The sequence below is a fragment of the Sceloporus occidentalis genome, unplaced genomic scaffold (genome assembly GCF_023333645.1).
Source record: "Sceloporus occidentalis isolate IW3139 unplaced genomic scaffold, rSceOcc1.0.p SCAF_36, whole genome shotgun sequence".
Lineage (NCBI taxonomy): Eukaryota > Metazoa > Chordata > Lepidosauria > Squamata > Phrynosomatidae > Sceloporus > Sceloporus occidentalis.
In genome coordinates, this window is record NW_028317016.1 from 3,544,733 (window position 1) to 3,566,737 (window position 22,005).

Below are 22,005 nucleotides of genomic sequence, written 5' to 3' on the forward strand. Positions count from 1 at the left end.
TAGTTTGAGTATGCCTTTCACTTATTTTGAGAAGTAGATCATTTATCTGTGATTGGGCATTTAGATCCTTTATTGTGTCAAATCCTAGAGCCTGAATCTTACTATATATTGTCTGTATGTCTACCCCATTAAGAAATCCCATTCCTGTGCCCATACTTCCAAGAACTGTGTCAATAACACCTCTTTTGGTCCTATGCACACCCCATTGTCCATATAGTTGTGAACCAGTCTGTGTGAATTTCTCACATTTAGGGTAATAATTGGAAATATCCCATTTTCACCATAGACCAAGAAACGTCAACAAATATTGGACTTTTATCTGTGAGTTTTGGTTGAAAGGGTGTTTTGACTGCCTGTGGTGCCACACATTGTTTATGTGTACTGGGTGTCATAGGTGGAGGAGTAGGAAATGTGGTGTCTGAGTAGGTGGGAATATGTATGATTATAACACTTACACCTACCCCAGATGCAAATAGGATGTCCCCAATTACAGTTGGATGTGTGGTTCCACTGTCGATCATGGCTTCTACTTGCAGCATTATTTCCCTGACTGGTCCATTACAAACAAAGTAATTCTTAGCTATCCCCTTAACGGACAATCTATTGGTGTTATTAGTCTCTGTCTGGAACTGATTTACTTGAAGATTAAAGAATTCTTTGGATTTTACCCAATTTATGCAGCATTCCCTGTCTGCCAGTGCAACATAGCCAGGTATACTATATCCAGTTTGACCTAAACAGCTCTGACATGCTGTATATATATAATATTCTTCTGATGCAGGCTTTAGAATTATCGAACACTGACAGAGTCCCAGGATAATCAGCATACAAGTAATCGTACGCATCAAGGATTTTGGATTGAGTCGATGCATCTGAAAAAAAAGGAATAAGGGAGAGAAAGAGAGAGGATAAACAAAACATGAATCAAAAGTTAATGAGGTTTTCAAATTCATAGACCACTTGTTTGAATCAATTTACATTGATCAATATGTACCCATTTCATTGGCCGTTTCCTCTTTTTCTTGGTTTTCTGTTTGCTTTCTACTTGTATGACTGTACAGCCAAGCTTTTTATTTATTATATAGGGGCCTTCCCAGTTTGCACTCCATGGTGCTGTGGGTCCTAATTTTTTTTACCATGACTAACTAGCCTGGTTCAAATAGACTCGACGGGTCGCCTGTGTCACTCCCCTCTTTACATGGTCTTGCCATGTTGCCTGCTGCAAATTGTAAATTTGCTCGAACTTGGTCTTGCACTGCCTTAAGAAACTGTTCTTTTGATATTGCCTCCCTGAGAGGGGTTGAAAGTGTAGGCTCATCAGGGTACGAGAGGTTCATAACTCTTCCAGTCATAAGCTCATAAGGAGAAATTTTGGCAATTAACGGTTCAGGGTGAATCACTGTACCCTTTATTGCAGCCTCTTTTGCGGCTTCGTCTGCCTCACAGTGACCATAAGAAAGATATTCTGTATCTTTGGAATGTGCTTTTACCTTTACAATGGCTATTTTGCCCTTATGTTTTTGGCCTAACGCTATAAGTTCTGTCAGCTGTTCAGTATGTGCAAGTGGTTTGCCAGCTGCATCAACCATACCCCTTGCGTCCCACAGTGGCAGATGTACTGTTAGGGATCTAACCATGTAGGAACTATCTGTGTAAATTGTTAAATCCTCATCTGAAAAATGTTTAATCGCCAAGTAAATGGCTTCTAATTCTGCCCTTTGAGCTGAGCAATATGATGGGAGTTTAACTAAAAGACGAAAATTCCTGGAGGGGCAGATCACCGCACAACCCGTGTAGAACTTACCATTCTTCCAGTACCGTGAACCATCTACAAAGACATGTACAGAGGCATTAATTGCGTCAGCATAAAATATTGTTTTACATTCATTTTTCTGCGATATTTCCCTTACTGGCTCAATATCTTCACTTGGAAACCTATACTGTCTTTGTGGGGGAGGGTCTGGCCCTTGAACCAAAATTTCACTTCCTTTGAGAACTCCACAATCATTCTTACCTTGAGTCCACACCTCTGGAAACTTGTGCACTAAGGATTTAACTACTGCCTTATCTGTAAATGACAATTGTATAGGTGCATCTTTCACGCTGTGTATAGCTGGGATTGAGGAGAGATGTTCATAATCCAAGATTACTGGTTTACGATTACGTGTGGCTTTCCATAACATACCATTACACAAATCAATAAGCATCCCCGCCTTGCGCATTATATCCACACCTAGAATAGTTTCATCACACTGTAAGGTGCACCACATAGGAAATACGTCACTCCAAGAGGGTGCTAACACTGCTCTTGTTTGGGCTCCCCCTAATCCTATTAAGTGAGTTTGTGGCGCTAATGGTGAGACAAACAACGGTAAAGATGTTAGACTAACAGCAGCTCCTGTGTCCAGTAGTATATTTGTGTGATGGCCCCCGACCACACCTGAAACACAAGGGCGACTGTTATAGTCCTTCTGCAATTTGCAGATAGGTTCCATTTTAACAGGGGCCTGACATCCCTATGGTGAGTGTACAGTGCACCCCTCATCCGTAAGATCAATTAGAGGTGCAGTTGGAATCACATTGACTACATGGCTGGAAGATTTTGCATCCTCTACTGTTCTAACCTGGGTGGGATAAGAGTTATAACCTTCTTTTTCCGAAATCTGTTTAAGATGTTCTCTTGCTTGTGTATAGGGATTATGTCGTGTGGAATGCCATGCGTTGTTTCTGGCAGTATTGTGATATACCCCTGCATGTACCTGACCCCTTCTTTCCTGATTATTTCTGCGTTGCCAACAGTGTTTTTTAATATGTCCAATTTTTCCACATGAAAAACATATGCGGTCTGTTCTTAATTTATCTAGGTGTGTACTGTTACCTTCATTTTTTGTTACTAAAGCAATGTGTTGGAAGTTTTCTTTAAGTGTATGATCCTTCCTCCAGTCATGTAACATTCTTAGGAATTCATGAAAATTACGAGCTGTAGCTAATAAATTACGATTAGTGGAATCCATACCCTTATATTTTCCTGCTAGTATACGTAACATTATTGGGTCTCCTATTTGCAAACCTGTTTTGTTATGAACCTTGCAATACACCTCATGAAATCTGGTACAAAATGCAAAAGGGTCTTCATTGGGCTGGGGCAAAATACTATCTAAGAAGGATGTGTCCGCAGTATCTACGTTTGTAAGGGCCATAATCTGATTACTGCGCTCCTCCTTATTAGCCCAAGAGCCATACTGCTGTTGGAGTTCTAATGAATTACTGTAATATGGAGGCAACCAAATTTTAAGCAGTTGGCAGGCAGTGTGGTCATCAAGGCTATACTGGGTAACAAACTGCTCAAATGTAACTAAATTATCTACCATGTGAGCACTTGAATTAAAAGGTGTGATAAGGGTTTTAATTTCACGAGCATATTTCTTATGAGGGTCCTCTGCAAAAGAAGTAAATGTTGTGAACTTATGTGTTCGTGGCAACGTGCTTGTGGTTGTCTCAGATCTAGTAAATAGCGAACTTTGCACTGTATCGTGACCTGTTGTATTTGGTGGAGTGTGACACTGTGCTTCCTCACCTCCTGTTGCAGTATAAACAGGAAAATGTGTATTGTGCCTAGAGCGTTCCTCTTCTAGTTTCTGAGTTAGTGTTGCTATAATATGTCCCCTTTGTACAAACTGTTCCCCCAACATTTCTACATCCTCTCTACTTAATTGGCATGTAGGACAACCATCTACCCCAACAACAGAGACATTTACAGGCATCATTTGTACATTGGTATTAGACATGACCTTTCCTTCCATTCTTTCTAATGCACACTTATACTGTAAAACAAGTTGAGCTAAATTAGCCGCATACTTCTTTTTCTTATGAATTACAAATTTTCCTATCTTATTATTAGCCTTTTCAAACTGTAACAGTAAATCATTTAACAACTGTAAAGCATTTAACCTATCATTACATACATATTCAACAGTTGACTTATCCGCCAAATTATTAACAGCTTCCATCTTATATACTCACAATACCGAATCTCTCCGTTCTCATACGAATTCCGCCCTCCAAAATGCTCACGACGTAGTCCTGGGCCAACCGAGGAATGTCTTCAAAAATTTTACTGGAACGTTAACCTGCCTGGCTTCGCCAATGTAGAAAAGCCCCTTTAAATCCCGGGATATATAACCTTCACCCGTCTGGCTTTCCTTTAACTACTACAGATTCCTCGTCGTATGAAACTCCACTTACACCAGTGGCTTAAAACAATGGGTTTATTAAAATAACAAATACATATATATGAGTATATAGAGAAGCGTCTGAAATACAAGGCTCTATGACTAACTATACTATGCTAATGACTCTATGTGTGCATGTAAGGATGGGGTGTCCCTGTCACCTTGATGTTATCCTTCCTTCTTTCTTTCTGGTTCTCTCTCTGTCTTTGTTGCTCACACAACACCTTTATAGCCACTATGCCCAAACAGTCCCAGCCAATCATCTTCTTAGTTTGTGTCCACTCATCCTTAGGAAGGCACAATCTTGTACCTGCACCAGCTGCCTGTAGAGACCGCTCTTGTCCATGAAGTTAGATTGCCCCCACAGTGCCTCAGGGCAAATTCAGGGTGGGTCTCTGGAATGTTGATGTTGTCTCCTTTTGTTGTAGGACAAACACATGCTTGTCTCCAGCCCAGATACTATCTCCTGCAGTCCTTTTGTTGTAGGAGATTGTAGATTGTATCTCCTGTTTATTGTTCCCACCTGGTAGAGAGATAGCTCTTTGATGTATTGTGAGTTCCTGGACATTTGGGTTTCGACACTAGTGTAATTCCTTGAAACTGGTTTACTCAAGAGGAATCCCATTGTGTTGGGATCCAGCTGTTGTCCTTGGAGATTAATAGTTGACTTATATTTATTACATATGTTTAATGTTATCTCTAAGTGTAATGATATGTCCATGTTTAATGCTATATCCATGTTTAATGCTATCTCCATTAGTAGTGCAATTTACATGTTTAATACTATATCCATGTTTAATTATATGTCCATGTTTAATGTTATCTCTATGTTTAATGCTATATCCATTTTAATGCTATCTCCATTAGTAGTGCTATTTACATGTTTAATGCTATATCCATGTTTAATTCTATGTCTATGTTTAATGTTATCTCTATGTGTAATGATATGCCCATGTTTAATGCTATATCCATGTTTAATGTTATCTCTATGTGTAATTATATGTCCATTTTTAATGCTATATCCATGTGTATTGCTATATCCATGTTTAATGCAATGTCCATGTTTAATCTCTATGTTATCTCTATGTGTAATGCTATGTCCATTTTTAATGCTATATCCATGTGTAATGCTATGTCCATGTTGAATATTTTCTCTATGTGTAATTCTATGTCCATGGTTAATGTTATCTCTGTGTAATGCTATGTCCATGTTTAATGCTATATCCATATGTAATGCTATGTCCATGTTGAATGTTTTCTCTATGTGTAATTCTATGTCCATGTTTAATGTTATCTCTGTGTAATGCAATGTCCATGTGTAATGCTATCTCCATGTGTATTGCTATCTTTATGTGTAATGCTATGTCCATGTGTAATGCTATATCCATGTTTAATGCTATGTCCATGTTTAATGTTTTCTCTATGCCGCTCATCAGGGGGGTGCCAACTTGCCAGCACCCGGCACCCCTCCAGAGACGTACAGTAATGTCCGCCGCTGGAGGAGAAGGCTCGCAAGGGTGGAACCGGCTTAAAATCACTCAAGGGAGATGGAGGTCTGTTAAAGACCTCCGATACCGCTCCCTCAAGATCCGCGCGGCAACTGCTGCTGTGTGCCGGGGTTTGTTGTCAGATCCCGGCGCACAGCACTGAAGCCGCGCTCACCGCCGTCCGTGCCCTCTGAACCCAGAAGAAGACAGAAGAAGAGGAGCGAAGAGGAAGAAAAGGAGCTGACTGCTGTAAGAAGAAAAGAGGAAAGGTAGGAAATCATTCAGTGAGAGTGGATTGGTATGTGTGGAATCTGTGGATTGGTATGTGTGGATTGGTAAGTGTGGATTGGTATGTGTGGAATCTGTGGATTGGTAAGTGTGGATTGGTATGTGTGGAATCTGTGGATTGGTATGTGTGGATTGGTATGTGTGGAATCTGTGGATTGGTATGTGTGGGATCTGTGGATTGGTATGTGTGGATTGGTGTGTGTGTATTCTGTGGAATGGTAAGTGTGTGTTACGCGCGCCGCCGCGGCTCCCTCTCTGGCTGCTAACGCCGGCTCGCCGGGCGCCAGCAACTCCACCTCCGTCCCGCACGCGGGTTGTCGACGGGTAACGCGCGCCGCTGCTGCACTTACCTTGGCCGCTCACGCTGGTTCCCCCGACGTCAGCGGCTCCACCTCCAGTACTGCCGCGGTCACTCGGGAGGCTTGCGGTCCTGCTTCATCGGGCGCGTGCACCCGCTCACGATCCAGGCGCGTCGCCACGCGCACACGCCGGGAAAACGGCGGAAGTGCACCATCTGGTGGTGGTTCCAGCCAACGCACCTGAAATCAATTTAGGGCGCGACACGCTCTACGGCGCGGCTGATGACGTGAGTGGTTCCTTTTCTATTTAAACCCCGTTTGTTTGCCTTGTCTTTGCCCGTTCTAAACGTTCTCTAGCGTTGGGTGTGCTATAGTTCTCGTTCTATTTGATCTCTGCCTTGTGTACCGACCTCTTGCCTGTTTAAACGACCACGATTCTTCTCTGCCTGCCTACGAACCCGGACCTGTTTACCGTTTTGCACCTGATCTACCTGACCTGACCTCGGATTGTTTTTGACCTTGCTGCATGCTGTTGCCCTCGACCTCGGACTGTGTTCTGGACTTTCTTTAGCTGTGCTTACCTGCATTGTTGGATCCCTCGTCTACCTGACCGTAACAGTGTGGATTGGTATGTGTGGATTGGTATGTGTGGATTGGTATGTGTGTGGATTGGTATATGTGTGGATTGGTAAGTGTGGATTGGTAAATGTGTGAGAGTGATGGGTGTTATGCTGTACCATTTCCAATGTCTTTTTCATTATATAATTATGCTCCAAAGTACATCATAACTCCCATCACTCTATGCTGTTCCATACAGTGGCAGAGCTGGGAGACAGAGGCCTTGCACCCCCACCGCAGGACTCCTGAAAGGTAAGTGAACTTCAAAGGGGGGAGAGGGTAGATAGTTAGGAGGGGTAGATAGAGAGAAGCGAGTGAGACGGGGGGATAGGGGGTAGATAGGGAGAAGGGAGTGAGAAGGGGTAGATAGGGCAGAAGGTGGGTGAGAATGGATAGATAGGGAGAAAGGAGGGTAGCAAGAATATTGAAATAAAGAGTCAGAATGAGAGAGTGAAAATGAATGGATTAATGTTTGGATGAATTTGTGAGAATGCATCAATGAATATGTGTAAATAATTTGTGTGAAAGAATAAATTGTTGTGTGAATGAAAGTGAATTAGTGAGTGACTGTAAAAGTGTTTGTGTTAATCACAGGTGTATAGTTGATTTGTCAAAAAGGCAAAGATGGTATAAGCAGGGTGTTTATGGGACAAAAATGGCACAGCCAGGGTGTTTATGGGACAAAGATGGCACAGGTAGCGTGTTTATGGGACAAAGATGGTGTACACTCGGCTGTTTGGGAACAATGCTGACTCATGCTGGGCTGTTTGGGGGCAAAGCTGGCACGTCCTATGTGTGTGTAATTTGGGTGCTGGTCAGGTTCTATGTGGGCAGTGTGGACGCTGTTTTTTTTGGAGGGTTATTAAAGAAAGCACTATTATATGTTCAGTAAATGTTATTTATATGTGTTTATTTAACTTATAAGTTATTAATTTATTCTTTCAGATTTCTTGTTGTTTACAGTTGACATACAGTTTACAAATTGGTGCAATAAATATTCTTGCCAACATAATTTTGTAGATTATGTAGTCTTTACATTTGGGGGGGGGGCACTTACAGGATCCACCCCGGGTGCCAAATACTCTAGGTACTCCCCTGCATTACACATGTACATGAACATAGCATTACTCATGGAAACAGCATTAAACATCGACATAGTATTACACACGGACATAGCATTAAACATGGACATCGAATTATACATAGAGAAACATTAAACATGGACATAGCATTACACATAAAGATAGCAATACACATGGAGATAGCATTACACATGGACATTGCATTACACATAGAGATAACATTAAACATGGACATAGAATTACACATAGAGAAAACATTCAACATGGACATAGCATTACATATGGATATAGCATTAAAAATGGACATATAATTACACATAGAGATAACATTAACCATGGATATAGCATTAAACATGGACATATCATTACACATAGAGATAACATTAAACATAGACATAGAATTAAACATGGATATAGTATTAAACATGTAAATAGCACTACTAATGGAGATAGCATTAAACATGGATATAGTATTAAATATAGAGATAGCATTAAAAATGGACATAGAATTACACACAGAGATAACATTAAACATGGATATAGCATTATACATGGATTCAGCATTAAACATGGACATAACATTACACATAAATGTAGCATTAAACATGGACATAGTATTACACTTAGAAATAACATTAAACATGGATATAGCATTACACATAGAGATAACATTAAACATAGACATAGAATTACACATGAATATAGCATTAAACATGGACATATCATTACACATAGAGATAACATTAAACATAGACATAGAATTAAACATGGATATAGTATTAAACATGTAAATAGCACTATTAATGGAGATAGCATTAAAATTGACATAGCATTAAACATAGAGATAGCATTAAACATAGGCATAGCATTAAACATGGACATAATTTTAAACACGGACATAGCATTAAACATGAATATAACATTAAACATAAATAAAGCATTAAACATGGACATAACTTTAAACATGGTCATGGCATTAAACATGAATATAGCATTAAACATGGTCATAGCACTATTCATGGAGATAGCAATTAAAATGGGGATAGCATTTAACATGGACATAGTATTAAACATGGATATAGCATTAATAATGGTCATAGCACTACTCATGGAGATAGCATTACACATAGAGATAACATTAAACATAGACATAGAATTATACATAGAGATAACATTAAACATGGATATAGCATTAAACATGGACATATCATTACACATTGAATTAACATTAAACATGGGCATAGAAATAAACATGGATATAGCAATACACATGGATATATCATTACAAATGGGCATAGAATTACACATAGAGATAACATTAAACATGGATATAGCATTAAACATGGACATATCATTACACTTAGAGATAACATTAAACATAGACATAGAATAAAACATGGATATAGCAATAAACACAGAGATAGCATTAAACATGGACATATAATTACATATGGACATAGCAATAAATATAGACATAGCATTAGACACGGACATAGCATTACACATGGCGATAGCATTAGACATTGAGATAGCATTACATATGGATATAGCATTATACAGAGACATAGCATTATACATGGAAGTGTTATTACACATTGAGATAGCATTAAACATGGATAGATCAATACAAATGGATTTATCACTACATCAGGACAAAGCACTACATCAGGATATAGCATTACACATGTACATGAACATAGCACTACTCATGGAAACAGCATTAAACATGGACATAGTATTACACAAGGACATAGCATTAAACATGGACATAGAATTATACATAGAGAAAACATTAAACATGGACATAGCATTAAACATGGACATAGCATTAAACATGGATATAGCATTACACATAAAGATAGCAATACACATGGAGATAGCATTACACATGGACATTGCATTACACATAGAGATAACATTAAACATGGACATAGAATTACACATAGAGAAAACATTCAACATGGACATAGCATTACATATGGATATAGCATTAAACATGGACATAGCATTACACATAGAGATAACATTAAACATAGACATAGAACTACACATAGAGAAAATGTTCAATGTAAGAAATCATTTTTATACTTTTATTTTGTTCTGCACATTTTAGGCCTGAATGCAACTTGAGTGCTAGGAACATATGGTATCAATTAAGTGACGTAGTTTAGAGGGTCTTCTGTGGAATGCCGGTGTATCCTATTACTGTTCCAATAGGATTCCTTTACGTATACCCTAACCAAATGTAAAGGGGTATAAATTGGCATGACTACAAGGACAAGGTCTCTTTCCACGCTCTTTCCACGCTCTCATCTTCATCTCACCAAGATACTTAGCCTACAGTACCTTTTATCAACATTTGTTCCAGCATTGGTATTGTATGAATTGATAATTTGTTATCGAATAAACCTTATTAATAAGACATAGAAGCTGTGGTCTTGATTGCTGTTTGATCACTGGAGAAGCTTAGATATTCAAGACAAAGAATATTCTAACAAATTGACGAGCCAGCCAGTCTTTAGTCAGTTTTCTACGGCGAGCCTTTACTGCACGTTTGTTTTTTACTTTTCCTCTTCCGACAAAGGGGGGATAGTGTGCAGTTGTCTGAAGAGATCAAAGAGATCCTCTGACTAAAAAAAAAAAAAAAAACCTAGCAGTGTGATCAGAAGAAAGTGTAATTCGACACTACCAGACCACGTGGTGAGAAGCAAGAGCATTCCAGAACCGTGTATCGTAGTGAGAGCAGATTGAGCAAGCAACTGATCTACGGTAAGTATGGATTTTATTAATACTTTGTCTTCCGGAAGTAAACTTGAATTTACGTTTGTTCCTTATACGGCTAGTGATTCAGCTTTGTGGCATGATTTATGGCGTCAATGTGAAGATGCAAATAAGAAGATAGACAAAAAGATATTTTCTGTGAATAAGGAGAAACAAAAGTTGAGAAACGTAATGAAAATGATTAAGATTTTTAATACATTACTTGATGGTGGTGTTAATCTGACTAATAATGATGTTAGTCAAAGTAATTCACAGAGTAGTGACATGGTTAAAAATGAGATGCACAATGTGTGTGCAATAGAAAAGGAATGTCCTAAATGTGATTTATTAACTGAAGAGATTTCTGATTTGTCGGATTGCTTAGAAATTAAGAATTTGTTAATTACAAAATTGCAGAAAGATTTGAAACAAGTTTGTGTAATTACAAGGGGAGATAGACAAAGACACAGCTTAATTCCAGAAAATGTAGAGGATGAACCAGAGGTCAGTTCAGAACAGGAACTGCAAAGGAAGAAGCTTAGAAATAAAGCAGCAAAATTAAAATTACAGATACAAAGCGAATTAATGAAATTACTTAAAGAAATACCGCCGTATAATTCTAATTTGGATGCATTTGGTAATGCAGATGTATTTGAATCGAATACAGAGAAGCATAATTTGGCTAATGAACAACGAAACAGATTATTTAAAATATGGTTGCCTACATACATGAGTAGAAGATTAGTAGCTCCAATAAGTACTCCTATAGTGGAGGATGATGAAATCATCCATGGAACAGATAAGGATAGACTCCAACAGTTGATTAAGTTTACAACTGGAAATGAAAATCCAACACTTGACATACTAGAAAACCTGAAACCTACAATTTCAGAGGATCCATTTTCTTTTTTGTTAAGATTTGAGCAGGCATATAGAATAGTTTTTAAAATTTCTGATGATGAATGTCCTGCTTCTATGATACAAGTGTTTGTTAAAAAGTTTAAATATTTGGATCCTACTAGTATTGCAATTGCTTCGGATATGCAAACACTTGAGGCTGCTGCTGCGTTTATTGATAAAATCAGAAGGGAACGCAAAAATGAAAAGGTTAAAATGAATGTGGCTGCTATTAACAAAAGTTTTTACACACACAGAAAGGAAAGGGTTAATTCCTTTCATCCCCCTTCCCCTCCTCAGGAGTTTAAAAGGAACCACATGTTGGCTCCCAGGGGACAAAGGATTTGGAACAAAGAACCTATACAGTGTTTCTATTGTAACAAACCAGGTCACATTAAAAAACAATGTCGTAAACTTTTTTATGATATGCAATGTAAAGGACAAGGGAAATCAAATGGATTTATTCACACGTCTGACCAAATAGATAGAAGGAATCCAGTACACACTACATCACAGAGAGAATCTCCATATGCACCACTCATTAGAGAAATCAGGGAGATTGAAGTTAATAAAGAAGATTTACCTAATACAGGAACTACACAGGAGTATGTTTGTTGTAAGTGTCGCGAGAGCTATAATACGTAGATCTATGTTGATTCAGTATAGCTAGTATAGCAATTAACTCTAATTCGTACTGTATCCCTGCACTCTGTCTTCTATGAAGATGTTTTGAATAAGTTAATTTATTTATAAGAAAAACTATATGAACATCAGATGTGTTATATGTTAAAGTTTTGTGTTTTGTTTTATTCTGTAAGTTAAGATCCTGTAATGTTATATGTTGTATATGTTAAACTGCAACTACATAGTGTCCATCATTTGCAGAAGTACAAGTTAGGGATATTTCCTTTCTTGCTTCTCAGGTTGATTCAAAACCTTAATTTAGTTCATGAGAACAGGGTTTTGCGTCATGACTAAAAAGGATTACTATGTATTGTATTGTATTGATCAAATATGTTTTTCCGTAATCAATTGAAGTATTAATTATTTACTATTGTCCATATTCTTAAATTCATCTCATGATCCAAATTCATGTGTTATAATTTGCTATTTGGTTATTTGATAAAATGATGCGGTCTTTAATGTTAATCATTTTAAACAATTTCTTAAGAATCATATTAGAACATTACATCATGTTTTATAGTGAGGTGCTACAATAATAAAGGTTTTGTATCAGCTAAGATTTTGATGCTGCATATCTGTTGTGTTTTTTAGGTTGTATGTAAGAATCGAATGGACAATGCAAATTATTAAAAAGTCTATCATGGCAAAGACATCTGACATTCAACAAGAGACAACCCTTTTTGTTTCTCGCAGTTCTGACGGCGACCATACTGATGATTGATGGTTCTAAGAAAGATCTACAGAGTCAAGAAGATATACAGATTTGACAACCAATTTATAGACAATTTAACAATACTCAAGGGTTCCCAGACATAATTAAGAAGAAAAGAGAAATTGATGATTTTAATGGTCATGTGTGTTTTGGTGTAATGAAAGGGTACTTATTAGTTTGTAACATTAGAATTAACGTCACTAGACAAAGTAATGTGAGGTTAAATGTTACGATAGGGCCTAAACATTTATTTAGTTGGACTAAAGGGACCTACACACAAGATGATAAATTTGGGTTTTGGGAACATATCATAAACAAAGTAGCTTTATTGAGTATAGTAATAGGATGCAGTAATAATGTATGTGAAGGTACATGTTTAATACCTATGGCAGATAAAGAAGAAACATTGTTTCCTATGAGAGTATTGGGAGTACCTGTCAGTAGTACACAATTATTATTTTATAAATTAGAGTATCCTGATTTTGTTTTTTCCACAGATATGTCAGAAACGGAACAGTTAGATTTGTCTGCATGTTTACATTTTGTGTCCAAAATTATTTGTTTGTCTTATCAAGTTGAAACTATATATCATTCATGTTTTCATAACCAGAGCTCATGTTCAGGTACAATTCAAAGTGTGAAAACATCTAACGATCTTGTAACGCCTATAGAGAAAGGTAGAGTATGTGTACAGGTAATGTCTAATGGGGAATTGATTAAAGCAATGTTTTCTAAATGTACGCATACAGAAATATTATCGAAAGGTCTGTATTGTATTGATGGCGATCCAATAGCAATCTATATATATGGAACTCAGATTAATGTTTCTCAAATTAATTCTCAAAAATTAAATGTTTTGCCACTACAGTTTAATTTATCACAAGTAAGTGAATTTCCATGGCAAAAGTGGGCAAATGAGATAAGGAAAGATGTAGGATTTTTAAATGTCTTGCAAAAACAATTAAAAGAAGCACAGATTGTATTTCAACATGAGCAAGGTAAACTCAAAAACATAGAACATGAATGGTCAATAGTCTCAGGTACATCTTGGTGGAAAAACTTTGCTAAGTCAACAGAAATTATGGCAAAATCATCTGTTGGCTCCGCTATCACCAATGTTTTGTTACATCCATTTATTATTGTTTTATTTGTGTCTTTTATCTGTATTATTTTTCAAATATGTTTATTATGTAGAATAAGAAAATCATATTTAACTATTCGAGAAAAGATAAAGCAAGGAGAGATGATATTAAGGGAAACTTTAAGACGTAGGATGCATCAGTCTTCCACAGATTCTTTTTTATAATATTATCGTTTACATATCTTCCTGCACTCACTGAATGTGATATGAATGTGATACGAATGTTGTATGAATGGACAGCAAACATTTATTTATGGTACATAACCATAAACAGGGGGAAGTGTAAGAAATCATTTTTATACTTTTATTTTGTTCTGCACATTTTAGGCCTGAATGCAACTTGAGTGCTAGGAACATATGGTATCAATTAAGTGACGTAGTTTAGAGGGTCTTCTGTGGAATGCCGGTGTATCCTATTACTGTTCCAATAGGATTCCTTTACGTATACCCTAACCAAATGTAAAGGGGTATAAATTGGCATGACTACAAGGACAAGGTCTCTTTCCACGCTCTTTCCACGCTCTCATCTTCATCTCACCAAGATACTTAGCCTACAGTACCTTTTATCAACATTTGTTCCAGCATTGGTATTGTATGAATTGATAATTTGTTATCGAATAAACCTTATTAATAAGACATAGAAGCTGTGGTCTTGATTGCTGTTTGATCACTGGAGAAGCTTAGATATTCAAGACAAAGAATATTCTAACATTCAACATGGACATAGCATTACACATGGATATAGCATTAAAAATGGACATATAATTACACATAGAGATAACATTAAACATGGATATAGCATTAAACATGGGCATATCATTACACATAGAGATAACATTAAACATAGACATAGAATTAAACATGGATATAGCATTAAACATGTAAATAGCAATACTAATGGAGATAGCATTAAAATGGATATAGCATTAAACATAGAGATAACATTAAACATAGACATAGAATTAAACATGGATATAGTATTAAACATGTAAATAGCACTACTAATGGAGATAGCATTAAACATGGATATAGCATTACAAATGGACATAGAATTACACATAGAGAAAACATTAAACATAGACATAGCATTAAACATGGAGATAGCATTACACATGGACATAGAATTACACATAGAGAAAACATTCAACATGGACATAGCATTACATATGGATATAGCATTAAAAATGGACATATAATTACACATAGAGATAACATTAAACATGGCTATAGCATTAACATGTAAATAGCACTACTAATGGAGATAGCATTAAAATGGATATAGCATTAAACATAGAGATAACATTAAACATAGACATAGAATTAAACATGGATATAGTATTAAACATGTAAATAGCACTACTAATGGAGATAGCATTAAACATGGATATAGCATTAAATATAGATATAGCATTAAAAATGGACATAGAATTACACATAGAGATAACATTAAACATGGATATATCATTATACATGGATTCAGCATTAAACATGGACATAACATTACACATAAATGTAGCATTAAAATGGACATAGTATTACACTTAGAAATAACATTAAAAATGGATATAGCATTACACATAGAGATAACATTAAACATAGACATAGAATTAAACATGGATATAGTATTAAACATGTAAATAGCACTACTAATGGAGATAGCATTAAAATGGACATAGCATTAAACATGAATATAACATTAAACATAAATAAAGCATTAAACAGGGAGATAGCATTAAACATGGTCATGGCATTAAACATGAATATAGCATGAAACATGGTCATAGCACTACTCATGGAGATAGCAATTAAAATGGGGATAGCATTTAACATGGAAATAGTATTAAACATGGATATAGAATTAATAATGGTCATAGCACTACTCATGGAGATAGCATTACACATAGAGATAACATTAAACGTAGACATAGAATTATACATAGAGATAACATTAAACATGGATATAGCATTAAACATGTAAATAGCACTACTAATGGAAATAGCATTAACATGGATATAGCATTAAACATAGAGATAGCATTAAACATGGACAAATAATTACACATAGAGATAACATTAAACATGGATATAGCATTACATATAGAGATAACATTAAACATAAACATAGCATTATACATGGATTCAGCATTAAACATGGACATAACATTAAACATGGACATAGCATTACACATAAATATAGCATTAAACATGGACATAACATTAAACATGATCATAGTATTACGCTTAGAAATAACATTAAATATGGATATAGCATTACACATAGAGATAACATTAAACATAGACATAGAATTAAACATGGATATAGCATTAAACATGTAAATATCACTACTAATGGAGATAGCATTACAATGGATATAGCATTAAACATAGAGATAACATTAAACATAGACATAGAATTAAACATGGATATAGTATTAAACATGTAAATAGCACTACTAATGGAGATAGCAATAAAATTGATATAGCATTACAAATATAGAGATAGCATTAAAAATGGGCATAGAATTACACATAGAGATAACATTAAACATGGATATAGCATTACACATAGAGATAACATAAAACATAAACATAGCATTATACATGGATTCAACATGAAACATGGACATAACATTAAACGCGGACATAGCATTAAACATGTAAATAGCATTACACATAAATATAGCATTAAACATGGACATAGTATTACACTTAGAAATAACATTAAATATGGCTAAAGCATTACACATAGAGATAACATTAAACATAGACATAGCATTACACATGAATATATATAGTATTATTATATAGAAAATATATAGTACTAAACATGTAAATAGCACTACTAATGGAGATAGATTAAAATGGACATAACATTAAACATAGACATAGAATTATACATAGAGATAACATTAAACATGGATATAGCATTAAACATGGACATATTATTACACATAGAATTAACATTAAACATGGACATAGAATTAAACATGGATATAGCATTAAACATGGACATAGCATTACGCATAGAATTAACATTAAACATGGACATATAATTAAACATGGATATAGCATTAAACATGGACATAGCATTACACAGAGATAACATTAAACATGGACATTGCATTACACATGAATATAGCATTAAAATGGATATAGCATTAAACATAGAGATAGCATTAAACATAGGCATAGCATTAAACATGGACATAACATTAAACACAGACATAGCATTAAACAGGGACATAGCATTACACATGAATATAACATTGAACATAAATATAGCATTAAACATGGAGATAGCATTAAACATGGATATGACATTAAACATGGTCATGGCATTAAACATGAATATAGCATTAAACATGGTCATAGCACTACTCATGGAGATAGCAATTAAAATGGGGATAGCATTTAACATGGATATAGCATTAATAATGGTCATAGCACTACTCATGGAGATAGCATTACACATAGAGATAACATTACACATAGAGATAACATTAAACATAGACATAGAATTATACATAGAGATAACATTAAACATGGATATAGCATTAAACATGGACATAGCATTACACATAGAATTAACATTAAACATGGACATAGAATTAAACATGGATATAGCATTAAACATGGACATAGCATCACACATAGAGATGACATTAAACATGGACATTGCATTAAACATGGATATAGCAATACACATGTATATAGCATTAAAATGGACATAGAATTACACATAGAGATAACATTAAACATGGATATAGCATTAAACATGGGCATATCATTACACATAGAGAAAACATTAAACATAGACATAGAATTAAACATGGATATAGCATTAAACATGTAAATAGCACTACTAATGGAAATAGCATTAACATGGATATAGCATTAAACATAGAGATAGCATTAAACATGGACAAAGAATTACACATAGAGATAACATTAAACATGGATATAGCATTACATATAGAGATAACATTAAACATAAACATAGCATTATACATGGATTCAGCATTAAACGTGGACATAACATTAAACACGGACATAGCATTAAAAATGGACATAGCATTACACATAAATATAGTATTAAACATGGACATAGTATTACATATAGAGATAACATTAAACATAGACATAGCATTACACATGAATATAGCATTAAACATGTAAATAGCACTACTAATGGAGATAGCATTAACCTCTTAAGGACCGGGCTTATTTTTCTTTATGTACCCTTTGGGACCAAATCTGTTTTAACACTTTTGCGGTGTTCGTGTTTAAATGTAATTTTCTCCTCACCCATGTAGTGTACCCACACAAGTTATATGTTGTTTTTTTCAGGACAAGATGGGCTTTATTCAGATACCATTATTTTGATCATATCATCTAATATACTATAAAACATGGTGAAAATTTGAAAAAAAAAACACCTTTTATGACCTGTAGCAACCAGTGTCAGGCAGCTGCTGCTAAGGCAAATAAAATCATGGGGTGCATCAAAAGGGGCATAGATGCCCACGACAAGGAAATAATTCTACCACTGTACAAGTCACTAGTCAGACCACACATGGAATACTGTGTACAGTACTGGGCACCAGTGTACAAGAAAGATATAGTGGAGCTGGAGAGGGTTCAAAGACGGGCAACCAGAGTAATAAGGGGAATGGGAGGACTACAGTACCCAGAAAGATTATCAGAATTAGGGTTATTTAGTTTGGAAAAAAGACGGCTTAGGGGGGATTTAATAACTATGTATAAATATATAAGGGGACAGTACAGAGATCACTCCCAGGACCTATTTATACCCAGGACTGTATCTATAACAAGGGGACATCCTCTACGGCTGGAGGAAAGAAGGTTTCTACACCAGCACAGACGGGGGTTCTTTACAGTAAGAGCGGTGAGATTATGGAACTCTCTGCCAGAGGAAGTGGTTATGGCAAACTCAATAAAAGAGTTCAAAAGGAGCCTGGACGTGTTTCTTGAAAGCAATAATATTACAAGTTATGGATATTAGATTAATAGGGACAGAACGTTGATCCAGGGATTTATTCTGATTGCCATATTTGGAGTCGGGAAGGAATTTTCCCCCTGGTATGGGGCAATTGGCATCTGCTTCATAAGGGTTTTTTTTGCCTTCCTCTGGATCAACACAGTAGGGACACAATATGTATATAGGTTGAACTTGATGGACTTTGGTCTTTTTTCAACCTTATGAACTATGTTACTATGTTACTATGTTACTTTTATTTGAAAAATCTTTTACTCATCGACGAAAGCAAGTAAAAAAAACAGCTAAATAGATTCTACTATTTGTCCTGAGTTTAGAAATACCCAATGTTTTTATGTTTTTTTGCTGTTTTTTGTAAGTTATAGGGCAATAAGTACAAGTAGCGTTTTATGATTTCCAAACCTTTCTTTCCAAATCTGGTCATTCTGCCTCCATCTCCTTTTGGAACATCTTTGAAGCCGGTTCACTAAATTTATCCCCATGAAACCATATATTTTTGGAAACTAGACACTCCAAGGTATTTTTAAATGCTGGTATTTTAACCCTTTCCATACACTAATTATACAACCACACTTTGTCAAACTTTGTAATAGTAATTTTTTTTTATTTTTTTTCACACAAATTGGATTTTAGTTATACATATAAATATATATGGTATATGTCCCTGTCAAACAACACCCCAATATGTGTTCAGCAACACCCCACATGCATGGTTTGTCAGGTTGTGTGGGGGCTAAAAGGTGACATTTGGGACATGCGTAATTCACGGTTTCAATTAGAAATTTTTACATCCGTTAAAAACTTTTTTTGTACCCAACTTTCAGAAGGGGCAGGCTACAAGAAAGCCTGGCCTTTCTCCAAGAAGGGATTTTATCTAGCACCGTTAAGCGATTCCCTCATGCCATGGGAAAGACACAGAGGTCACTTGTCAGTGCAAATAAAGGCTTAAAAATGGTGCAGCAAAAAAAAAATCTAAAAAGCAGTAAATGTACAAAAAAATAAAAAAAAATATAAAAGTGGAGCAGGAACAAACAAAAAAAAAATAAAAAATGGGCAGCTGTGTGGTACAGCTTAAAGCAGTTACCAAGGCAGAGTGCAGGTTCTCCAGGGCAATCTGGACAGTAGAACGTGGTGTCCTTTCTTTGCCCCCTGCTGTAGCATACCCTGCATCTTTTTTGGGGACTCTGCTTCTTCTTTGTAGGAGGAAGTCTAAAAATAAAATGGGTAGCCCCAATTCTACTAGACTCTGTCACCGCCCGGGGAACAGGTGCATCTTGGTAGAAGATACCCGAAATAACTTGAAGTTGAAACTGCAAAAAATACAGTTGCATTACGGGATTTGCTTTTTTGTGCAACAAAAAAGAATTGTAGGTCGCAATTTGCATGATATAAATTGCAACCTTCTTGTACCAGGCCTTTGCCTTCCTCATAATGAGGTAGGGCTGTAGGAGTTGATCTGACAGATCAACTCCACCCATGTTCTTATTATAGGCCCTGATGCACACTGGCTTTCTAGTGACCCCAGCTCTGCCACGGACAGAAACCTCCACAGTTTTCTCATCGTAGATGGTGGTCAGCATGCACACCTCTTTTCTGTCCATGAACTTCAATGCCAAGAGCTCCTCTTGACGTAGAGCTGAGGTCTCCCCCTTTCGTAGTCGGGTTTGTGCCAGATCTTGTGGGAAACCCACGCGGTTCCTTCTAATAGTACCGCAAGCTACTGTGTCAAAACAACACAGCAGCTTGAACAAAGTGACGCTTGTATAAAAGTTGTCAACATACAAGTGGTAGCCTTTGTTCATAAGTGGGAATATTAGGTCCCACACAATCTTGGCACTGGTGCCCAGATGTTCTGGGCAACCTGGAGGGTCAAGGTGACCAGAAAGCCTGAGTATACCCAGTCTCGCTCTCACAGAGCTTATACAATTTTATGCCATACCTGGAGCGCTTGGAAGGAATATACTGCTTGAATCCCAACCTTCCTTTATACTTCATCAGAGATTCATCCACGCAGATATCCCTTCCAGGTGTATAAGCCTCTGCAAACTTGGCAGCGAGATGGATAATCAGGGGGCGGATTTTATAGAGCCTGTCAAACTGTGGGTGTTCCTTAGGGGGGCACAGGCTATTATCGCTAAAATGCATGAAATGAAGAATCATTTCATACCTTCTCCTACCCATGGACTGGGTGTAAATGGGGGTACTAAGGATGGGGCTGGTGCTCCAGTAGGAGCGGATGGAGGGTTTTTTAATAATTCCCATCAGCATAGTTAAAGCTAAGAAATTCTGGCACGTCAATGGGGGTCCATGGCTGCTTTGCAAAATAGGAGTCGGGGTTAGCAGCACGGTACTGCTGGGCATAAAGGTTTGACTGGGAGAAAATGTCTCCCAAGATATCTTCTCCCAAAAAAATCTGCACAAACTGCAATGGGGTGAATCCTGTAACATCAATATTGATGCCAGGAATTGCAGTAAAAGGAGGGATAGCTGGCTTATACCTATTAGGTGCTACCCACTCCTCAGGTGCCCTGCCACCACTACTTGTGGCAGCGGACCCAGCAGCCACAGATACATCACTAGATGTATCTGTGAACTGACCAACATCAAAATCTGACGCTGTGTCAGTGGCCAAAAAATCATACGCCTCCTCCGCAGTATACCTGCGCTTCATCATTAACCCCTAGCCGGTAAAATGAAAAAGAAAATAGAATATATATAAAAAAAATACAGTAAGCAAAAAAGGTGCTAAAAATAATAAAACAATATAAAATAATCCTGAAAAAAATGT

At 36.5% G+C, this 22,005-nt stretch overlaps 1 non-coding gene across 1 annotated transcript; it reads right to left on the reverse strand.

Annotated features, from left to right (window-relative positions):
* Positions 1 to 20,022: 20,022 nt before the first annotated feature.
* On the reverse strand, positions 20,023 to 20,154 carry LOC149297858 (small nucleolar RNA SNORA35). The gene has a single exon (XR_016272473.1). It is a non-coding gene; the product is annotated as a small nucleolar RNA SNORA35 (small nucleolar RNA).
* Positions 20,155 to 22,005: the final 1,851 nt, after the last annotated feature.